Here is an 11,293-nt window from a genome sequence, read left to right as displayed (position 1 = left end):
TTCCATGAAAGCTTTAGAAATGGCTGCTGCTATCACATGTTTGGTGGGTAAGGCATGTTATGTGGGGTAGGGTGTCTCAAAGGAGGGCTGGTTGAATCATTCATGTTGCATACTGAGCTGCTTTCCGATTGGCCAAAACATAAAGTTTTGCATTAAAATGGCTTCATTTGCATACATAAATTAATAAAATAATTTGTCAAGTTAGTCATGGTTTACAGTACTAAGCTACTTTTTCACCAATTGGCCAAAATATTAAGTTTTGTACTTGATTTACATATTAATAAAACAGTTTCATGAAGTTAGTCATGCTTTACGGTACATCTATATATAGCAAATGAGATCAAAGTCATGATGACTGTTTAATCGATCAATGGCATTATAGATTTTAATATTGCCCTGTGAACTTAGAAGTCAGACCTCTGGTTTTGATCCTTAAGCACTTGAATTGCTTTTCCAAAAGTTTTTCATCACCTCTTGAAGGTCATACACACATTACACTAGTATATAGAATAATAATTATTCATTTGCATGCAAGCTCATTTGACTAAAAAATGTTTCAAGTGCATGGCAACGCCGTTGGCAATAGTTTTGGTGACAATGATAATTTATATATATTTGTTAATTATTTTCACCAGAAGAAACATTAATTTAACTATTTCTTAATATATCACTTCCTCAGTCTTAATTAAGGACTCAATTTGCCACATATTTCTGTCTTTCGGTGGGAGGGGCATTATCCGCATTATCCAAAGAATGAGCAGGAAATTATGGCCAGCTACAAAGAAACAACCTGCAGGGTCAAGAAAAGAATGAAAACAATCAAACAAAAAATGTTATCCCCCAAACCCCAATTTACACTTAGCTCTGTGTTTACATGATCACTAGCAGTGTTTTGTATCCCACCAAGTCTGAATTTTACAGAATCGATTATGCATTGTAGAATGTTAAAGGAAGATCTACCAGTCTTGTTGAGAAGTCTGTCAGTCCTCTCTCTCCACACAAAGTAAATGTATGCACTCCAAGCTATCCTGAGAATAACAGATTGAAAGGCCTTCCCCTTGATCTTCTGCTTAAAGTCAGCCAATCTCCAACAGATCTGTCAATCACAAAAAGCTGTAAAACTGTGCCATATTTGTCTAGTAAAGTTGCAAGTGAAGAACAAATGGTCTCTAAGTTCCATCACTTGATCAAAGAAAACTCAGTTAGTGTTCAAGTGTACAGGAAAGGAATTCCAAGAATCGAGCCTTTGTAGGTAACTTGTCAAGGATAATCATTGATGCTATTATATAGCGTGCCTTGAGATGTGGTATTTAAACCACATCAATCTGTTCCAGTCCACCTTCTCTAGCTTATGTCTGATAGTCCACCAAGTACCTGATGTGCAATGTCTAGTAGCAGAATTTAACCACAAGACACTGCCATTCTGCTGTTAGATAAAGGTTTGGGCAAGATACCGAAGCCTCAGTAGTTTCTTCCAGCCTCGGCTGCTGTTTTTGAGAAGGAGAAAACTTGCCGTAATGCTTCTGTTAGTAAACATGCTTTCACTCATGCGTCCAAATTGATAGAACCAGATTGTGTTAGCAAAGGCCGTAGATTTCTCAAAAATGCAAGCTTAATTTCTCAAAATGATATCAATTTCTACAAATTCAAAAGGGATCGAGTTTGTAGGTTATTGTAGCTTCACCCAATCCCAAGGGCATATAGTTGATGGATTTATGTTTAAGAAATATATTAGTTATATAGGGATCTGATAATAGATTAATCTTGTATATCACATATATAATTTTATATTTACTAGGAAGGTACATAGGTTATTTATGTTGTATATGTATCTCCAATGAAATACATGAAATTTCTCTTTTGAAGGTCTCAGTTAATGGAGGATGACTTTTATGAGAGGAAAATGAATTTGACGAGAGGAAACAGAATTATTATTTATTACACTTGTTTTTGTATAGCTCAAATCCCAATCATATATGCACAAAAAAAGTAGTGTTTTCGGAGTAAGCTTGTTTGTTGCCAAAAACTAATTTTAGATTCAGATCGTTCAGAAGTTCTGAACTAATGAAACATTATGGATTGAGACAATATTTAGACATTTGAGACATTTGAGAATTGGGTATTAACGTGGAGATTTTTTTGTGAGATAATGATAGAATGTGAAAATATAATTGTTTGAATAAGACATAAAATTTTTTATTTTTAATGTGTATACTGTTTATAGACACCATCATTATTTTTGTTTTTTATTTTTAAATTTGGATCATTTATCACAATTTTTTTTTTTAAGTATTGAGATTCTAGTTTGAACTAATGAAATATTATGGATTGAGATGATAACTCATTTGTGGCATTTAAGAATTGAGTATGGAAAATCTTTCCGTCAAGATTTTCTTTATAAGAAAATGATAGAGCTTGAAAAATATAATAGTTTTAGTTTTAATGTGTTTATGATTTATAAATAGGATAAACTTCGCTTACATTTTATGTGATTTTCGACTTTTCTTTATGATAACTTATGAGATATTTTTATTTATTCAGCACCTATATATGAATATTCTTTTTCAATTAACATCTTGTAGATAATTTTTGTTTTCACAGAGAATTTTATTGTTAAATTTGCTTAATAAAATTTAAAAATATCTTTAAATGTGAATAAATAGACTAATTTTAACATGACTCTTTGGAAGAGCAAAAGTTACCTACACATGTTAATTGAGAGAAAAGATATCTACAATACGTTAATTTAGGAAAAAAATCACAAAATGCCATGTAAAAAAAGTGAAAACCACAAAATATAAAAGTGAAATTTACTGTTATAAATATTATTAGTAGATTTGTATATGGCTTTTAAATTTGGGTCATTTATGGCAACAATATTATCTTCTAATTTTTGAGTTTTCAGTGATGATATCATCATTAATTCACCACTTGGTCTACATCATTGGTAGCATTTGTTGAGGAGTCAAAATCGAAATGATGAACCATGCCAGGCTGATATTAATATTAAGGATTAGAACTAAGCTGTCACTCATTGGTGGCGACAATAATTTAACAAGAACATTAATTAAGGCGGCGAAATTTAGAACTCAGCAAGTAGGTCCTCACTTTGATTACTAAACGTAGATTAGCTAGTGGGAGCCAAACAGCTACCCAGCAGCTTGTCCTTGCCCATCTCTGCAAAAAAACCGCTGCCCAGGAAAAAGCTTCAGAGAAGATTCATTACTTGTTTAACACACATAGACATAAGCAGTGACGGATAACCTTATTAATGACCAACTGCGCACCTTCCATTCTTCTCCATAGCCAGAGCTGACGTGGGCCTTTAGCTAGGGCACTAATTCTGGAATGGCCATGCCACAACTCCAAAAGCGAAACCCCCCCACTATTTCTCTACTACTATATTTCTATATGTAACATCCACTTACTTGATCAATCTTTTTCTTGTCTTAAAATAACTCAAGGATTAGCTACACCACTAGTTTGCCCGACTCTTTTTTCTTAATTCCTAGACCACTTCTGTAAGATTAAGATAATGCCATAAATTGGCTTAGAATTTTGGATTAGTGTTGGCTAGCTAAACTCTCCAAGGCCCCCCCCCCCCCCCCTTTTCTCCATTAACCTCTATAAATTCCTTTCTTGTAAGTTTCCTACTCTTCATCCCACAGAACACAATTTGAGACAAAATTTTCTATTCTTTGAGGGCCATTATGTCTTCTATTGGAGCTAGCTGTGCTGAGGTTTATCTCATGCGCAAGCGCCAGAAGGAAAAGATGAAGAGAATGGAGGAGGAGAGAGTAAAGAGAGGAGAAACTACTACTGGCATTGAAGAGAGAAAAGCTGGTACTATTGTTGGGAGGAGTAAGGTTCACCCCGGGAATTTCACTTCCCCTGCAGACTCTGCAGCTGGGAATGAAAGCCTGGGAACGGGCAATGCAGCTTAACCTGCTCCGCACATTATTGATTTATGTACTTTTAGGTTAATGCTTGGCTTAGTTTCCTTGTGTTTGATTATGTAAATTCTGGATATGGGTGGAATATATGTTTTCTGTTTCTCTTCCTCTAGTTTTCATGTTTGTTTCTCACTGTTTTAAACTTTTGTGGTTATTTAGCCTCTTTTATTTTTTATTTTTGTTTTTAAAAACCCAAAAAGCCTGAGTAATATCTGCATGGATCGAGTTTATCGCCTTGGCTGCATGCACTAGCTAGAACGATGCTACCTTCTTGATCAGCAGTATGGATTATAATTGATTATTATATATAAGTCGAGTGTAATATAATTTGATTTTTCACATTCTTTTAGCTCTAATAAGGCAAAAGAGGTTAACATTGGAATATAACATTTACATTTCCTTATATATATATATATATATATATATTATATAAGTCGAGTGCAATATAATTTGATTTTTCACATTCTTTTAGCTCTAATAAGGCAAAAGAGGTTAACATTGGAATATAACATTTACATTTCCTTATATATATAGATGATAAAATTATAAATATACTTGTAGTAAATTACTAAATACATAAGATAGGAATTCTGATAAAGGTCACCATAGCTACGAAGGAGAAGAGGAGGCCCAGCTCCTGCGCTGATGCTTGAAATGAGAAGTTTTAAACACGCAATTGATCATTAATTAAAAGCAAAACCTCTATCTAAATTAATTATGCTTCTGGCTCTTCCTTCAAGCTATGAAAAGAGAATAGTAGGAGGAATAAAGAGTGAAGGCATGCGCTTGTGGTCCTTCACCCACAAGCATGAGCGGTGAGGTGATCATTTCTCTGTATATAATCAAGATATAGACATGCTTGCGTAACAACTTTTTTTTTATTAATTCTTAACGCCCCCGTTAACAGGACTCGTACCACGTTTGGGGTTTGCCATCGTGGTTCCACAGAGGCGCATGGTAATACTTCCAATGAGACTTTGATATTTCACTTGAAAGAAACAAGTGCGCGTCTCAATTTAATTAAGAGATTAACTTAAATAAGCAAAATGATCATCTTTTATATATATATATATTTAAAGTCACTCTAATACATATCAACGTTAAATAACAGTAAAATAAAATATCACAAAGATACAACAAGTACTATATGCTTAAATTACTGGTACAATGAGACAAACATCTAAGGAAGAAAGGATAAATCAGTGGGTTAACCAATTGGTATTAGCTAGGTGCGTAATAGTTTAATTAGCGTGAAACAAACTAAAAGTAATTGATTCCTTTTGTAGAACAAACAAAATGGAATCATGGTCCCCTAATTGTTCATTCCCTTATGATTACCGCCGCCGGTTCTTTTTTTGTTCATGCCTATTGTCCCTTCGTATATTTATTCGTCCACAGATTTTTTTAAGTTCAGATACATTTCGCCCACGGAAATTAGTTGGGGGCTTTGCAATTTGTCAATTTGTCCTTGTATCGCCCATAGATTCCGCTTCATTAACTACGTTGAGACAATTCGCATTATATGAAACCTTGATTTAACTGATCCAATTTAAAAATATATCTTGCATTTTTATTTCACTTAATTTTGTAACATTTTTTTCTTAACGGAAATCAAAAAGAAAAGTGTGAATTTGGGTCTAATTTTCAATCCAAATGCCTTTGCGAATAAAAATATAAAAATAAGTAAATAAGTAGCAAGAGTTAAAATGTTTAGGATGAAGTTTGCTTAGTTGTTTAATTATTTATTTTATAATTTTACCGTATCAATAAAAAATATCACATGATCATATTATCATTTATTATAACATGTTTATATGTTATATTAATATCATATTACATAAAATGACAAGTGATAATTTAATTAATAATAATTAATTAATTATTAATTATAAAAATTTAATATTTAATTAACTAGAAAGATTATTAAAAAAATAAAAGTAATAATGAAAACTAATTTAGATACAAATTAAGGACCTTTGTCGTTTCCAACTGCGATACACCTTGGGCAACACATGGATGAGGATGAATGATAACACATTTTGGAACATCGTGGTGTTGTGTTATTCTCAATCCAAAAGCAACAATTGTCCAATGTCAATAATTATTTGTTTTCGAAAATTAAAAAATTAAAGGAAGTTGGCTGCATGAGTGTCATTATGGAGTTACTATTATTCTTTAATTTTCAGGACCATATCGTCTAAAGCTAGTTCTTTCTTCAACAATATTCTTGTCCATTTCCATTGTTTGTTTCAGATTGTTCTTGACTTTCCATTGTTCTTTCTTCGGACATGACAGGGGAAATAGACTGGATGGAAATTAGGCCCCTCCTAGAAAAGTGAATACCAGTAAGACAAGCCCATTTTGCAAAGCCACACTTTACAAAGGAGAAGAGGTAGGAAAGGACAATGACCATTACAACCCTGCTTTACCATGTAGCATGCAACATTAACCACAAACCCCGGACACGTCAGAAGACCAACGATCACAATGCATTCATTAGCTTCAGTCGTATAGCACACGTAACATACTGAAATAGAACACCATATCGTCACACAATTAATAATAAGAGACCAACATCATAAACACAACCAGTGTACTGGAAGAAACCAGCTAGTGCCTGTAGGGACAAGTGGAGCAAGGCAGAATCAATTCTCACCTGAGGAAGCAGGGCAGAGCATCACTCAAAGTCAAGCAAAGAACATTTCAGACCTGTCGATTCCGACTTGCCTCCCAATTTGGCAAGAGAATCTGTCATAGAATTCGCCTCAAAGATGGTGTGAATGAAATTAATATCCCCAGGAATTTTACGAGGCTGTTTATTTCATTAAAAGTATTTTGCGTATCTCAAGGTCTAAGATTGTCCTCTTCAATTCATGACAATGCAATTTTAGAATTCGATTCAGTAATAAATTTATCTATGAAAAGAAGCAAATAGTTAAATGGCGTTTTTAATTGTCACTAATTTCACGAAATCGGAATCTTTACTGTTCAATGACCAAAAAACATTCCAAGAATCTATCCTTTGGAATTCCTCAACACTCCTCCACAACTGATCCGTCTCCATTTGCTTATAGTAGATTTGTCCACATTAACTTTAACTCAATCAATTTTGTTAATTCTCTTAGTTTTGTTTTTCGTTAATTTTTTTTTCACAAGCATATTCTATATTTCTTTCAATTTTCATTTATCTTATTCAAATTTAAGGTAAAATACCTTACTGGTTTCGGGTTTCAATTAATTTTAGAATTCTCTCCTTTTTTTTTTTGTAATCGTTATACACACTAGGTTTTGCGCACTCCTTAAGGGATATAATAACTTACAATTTTTTTTTTTATCAATTTTCATCTTAAATTTATCTTTATATCTTTGCAGAAAAATGACTATAGAATATCTTTCAACTTTTCAAGATACTTACAACCTTTATATGCTAATCCAATTCCAATGTATATATATTAAGAAATTTTTTGAATTAACATTTGTTTTTATTTTGTCTATATTTATAATTATAAAAAATAATATTAATTTATTCAATTTGTACCTGAGTATTTATTTTATTAGTTAGTGTATAATTTTTATGCTTAAAAAAAATTCAAATCTACTTTCTCTAATTTTAAAAAAAACCCATTTAATTTAAATTTTAGAAATTAAAGTATAATTAAGATTCGAGATCCAACCTTTTGATTATAACAATCACTCTCAAAAGTAAATACAGTGAAAGTTCTAAACATTATGAATATTATACAAGAAAAGGACTTTATTGGTGAGAAATATTTGTAATTGTACTTTCGCTTCTAAATGGGTGCATGATTGTGCAACAGTCAACATTGGCTTCGTTCAAGAAAAAGAAATTGAACTGTAAGCGACGCTAGAATTTAGTATAATTGAGAATAGATAGTCAGCGTAGAAAGGAACATTTTGCTGGCGAAGGCAACGTTCATGTTTTTTTTTTCCTAGCATAAATATTTTCCCCAAAAACGGTTTTAACGAATCATATTGCAGCAGCAATTTACCCGTTAAAGCCCCCTTGCCACTCTTACTAGTTCGATTTAAAAAGAGCCTTGGGTTTGCCAAGCCTTTCCCTGCCATCAATTGTCTTCACAAAAATTTCATGGCTGCACCATTGATTGTACTGGATGGCAAAGTACAATCAATGGTGTTAGTTGGCCAAAGGACATTTAGTGTTAGTTGGCCAACTAACTAATTCGATTTAAAAAGAGCCAAATCAAGTGTTAGTTGGCCAACCCATGGCTTTTAAGATGGTAAACAGGAAGATCTACGTTACATGATAGCAAAGCAACGTACTGGATCCCTTGAGCAAATTTAGTTCAAGCGATGATTGTTAGAGTAGTTTTGAATTGTAGTTTGATTAGGATAGTTTAATTTTAATTAAATTAATATATTTTGTTAAGGTAGTTTTTAAATCTAATTCGATCAGACTAACATATTCTAAAATAAAATTATTATACTTAAAGATCCTATAGAGTTAAAAAATTAGTTATCACTTAGATTTATAGACAGTGATTTGGGTGCACGCGAGATAAAGATTGTGAGTTTGATATTATTCTTATAATTTTTATATTTTTCTCTTAATAGATTTTTATTTGTTATTGTGCCCGTGAACATAAGTTACGACGAAAATTTTTATGTTCTTATAAGTATGCTTGATTTTTTTTTCTTTTTTTATTTTATTGATTGGGTAAAATTTTAGCAACTATTTTCCATAATTTCCACAACAATAATTTTACCGTCTTGTCAGCTGATTATGGCTCAAAGATTCAAAGAATATTGAAGATGGATTTTGATGGCAATATTCGACTGTATAGCCTAAATGAGGAGGAAGAAAAATGTGCTGTTTCATGGTGAGCCTTCATTCAAGCATGCCTCCTTTATGGATGTTGCATGCGGACCAAACGGTATATGCATCTATATTCCTGATTTAGGGAATGAAAATCCTCTTGTATTTCAGGATATAAGATGAAGGATTGGACGGATTGGTCCCTCGGCTGTGAACCAGAATATCTTCGTCTCTCTTGTAGTCAAACCGAAGTCGGTTTCTTGATACTCCACCATATCGAATTCTATGGCTACGATTACGATATGTATCCAAACGTCACCATCGAGGGTTGTGAGAAATTATGCTTACAGATGTGCAATTCCAAAGGTTTCCAATTCAGATTATCAGAATCAGACGGTACTTATTGTTATCCTAAGATACAACTGCTAAATGATAAGCGGGCATCATTCGCCAAGTTTGATCGCTCATTTCTATTTGAAAGTGCCCAAGTCCACCGCCGCCTTTCACAACAATAATATTCAAGATTTGAGTTACAATGCTTCGACAGAGTAGAGCAGCTGGATAGAAAATATACCAAGAGGCATGAAAGTGAGGCATTAATGTTTGCCCTCTGGCCTGTGGCTGCCTGTGTAATCGGAGCGCCCGAGTTTCCTGTCATTGTCATTGGATGGTGTTACTTTAGTAGAAACCACCATAATTCAAGCTGGATGGGAAGCCACGTTTTTTCTGGACAAGGCTTCAGAAAATTCATCTATGATGAGTTGAAAAAGGCAACAAACGATTTCAAGGAAGAGATGGGGGAATCGTGTACAAAGGCAAATTGTTGTTGGATGATCAAGTCGCAGCAATCAAGCGACTCAATATTGATGCTAACCAAGCAGAAGCTATATTCTTAGCACAAGTAAACGACATTGGGAATCTTAATTACAAGGACTTGATAGACTTGTGGGGCTATTGTGTAGAGGGAAAGCATAGGCTTTTGGTGTATGAGTATGTGGAACATAGATTCCTAGCAGAAAACTTTTCTTCCAAAGCACTTGATTGGAAAAAGAGATTCAAAATCGCTGTGGGAACTGCAAAAGGCCTGGCTTATTTACACGAAGAATGCCCAGAGTGGGTTTTCCATGGTAACGTAAAGCCTCAGCATATTCTCTTGAACTCTGATTATCAGCCTAAGGTGTCAGATTTCCGCCTGTCCTGGTTGCGAAATACAGGCGATGTTAAAGATTCGAAAGTCTCAAGGATTCGAGGAACTAAATGTTACATGGCCCCTGAGTGGGTTTTCAATCTGCCTATCACCTTCAAAGTGGATGTCTATAGCTATGTGGTTGTTCTGTTGGAGCTATTAACTAGAAGAAGCCCTGCAATGGGACTCGATGTAGCAGCTGGCGGAAGTCCAACAGAGCAAGAAACCATTAGTTACATGGGTAAGAGAAAAGTACATGGAAAAAGCCAGAGATATTGAAACATGGAGGGAAGAGATAATAGATCCCAAGCTGGAAGGGATATATGATGAGGCTGAGATGCTGGTTCTTATTACGGCAGCTCTGCAATGGGTTGAGGAAGACAAAGATGCAAGACCAATCATGCGGGAAGTAGTTGAGATACTCTAATTCGCCATGCATGAAAGCCACTAATACAGTTATGAAGGAGTAATTAAGGACTGTATGAGTCGTTAATGTATTTCCTATGACATTCCCAATTAGATGTTCTCGTTTATTTAATTTAATCATTCAAAAAGAGGAATTAGTAAAGAATAACCTTCCTGATAAAGGTATTTCAAAAATAATCAATAAAATTTAACTATTTTTAATTATATCCTAATAAAAATATTCTTGAAACTATTTCAAATAAATTAAACCATTCATCACAATTTCTCCCCTTCTGTACTCCCGATTTCTCACTCTCACTATCCAGCTCTCTCTCTAATTTTATCAATTTCTTTTTTGGCATTTGTTTGTTGTGCTCTCGATACGCTTGAGGTGAGTGACTATTTGACAATTATTATTTTTTGGTATTTTAGATGCAACTAAAACGGTAAAAATGATCACAAATGTTTGAAATAACTTTAAATAGGATCAATTCGGAACCTAGATACCAATAAATTTAAAAATTAGAAATTTATAAAACTAATGTTCGAAAGGGAACTTTTTTTTCTATTTCTAGTTGAAATAAGTGTTTAAATAAGAGAATTTATGTTTTGATTTATGAAAATACATTAGAAACACTTTAATTGGTGCCAAATTGTCAAAAAAAAAATGAAGAGAGTTGAGATGATTTGAAATTTTGGTTTGTAAGTAAAAACAATATTTTAGGCATTAAAGTGTAAAATTTTTTTTTTTAACATAGTGTATAACAATAATATTTTTTCAATATGACGTGTAACAATAATATTTTTTTTAATATGACGTGTAACATGTTTTTATACATGACATGTAACAACTATTTCTTTTCAACATGGTGTATGTGTAACATTATTTTTTAACTATAATGTGTAATATGTTTTTGTATATGATGTAAAACAACATATGTTTTTTGAACATAG

At 33.2% G+C, this 11,293-nt stretch overlaps 1 pseudogene; it reads left to right on the top strand.

The window, feature by feature from the left end:
• Positions 1-3,710: 3,710 nt before the first annotated feature.
• LOC18611642 (putative receptor protein kinase ZmPK1) lies at positions 3,711-10,385 on the top strand (annotated as a pseudogene).
• The last annotated feature ends 908 nt before the right edge of the window (positions 10,386-11,293 follow it).

This window comes from Theobroma cacao, chromosome 1 (genome assembly GCF_053813885.1).
Source record: "Theobroma cacao isolate CCN51 chromosome 1, ASM5381388v1, whole genome shotgun sequence".
NCBI lineage: Eukaryota > Viridiplantae > Streptophyta > Magnoliopsida > Malvales > Malvaceae > Theobroma > Theobroma cacao.
This window is presented reverse-complemented; position numbering and strand designations above follow the sequence as displayed.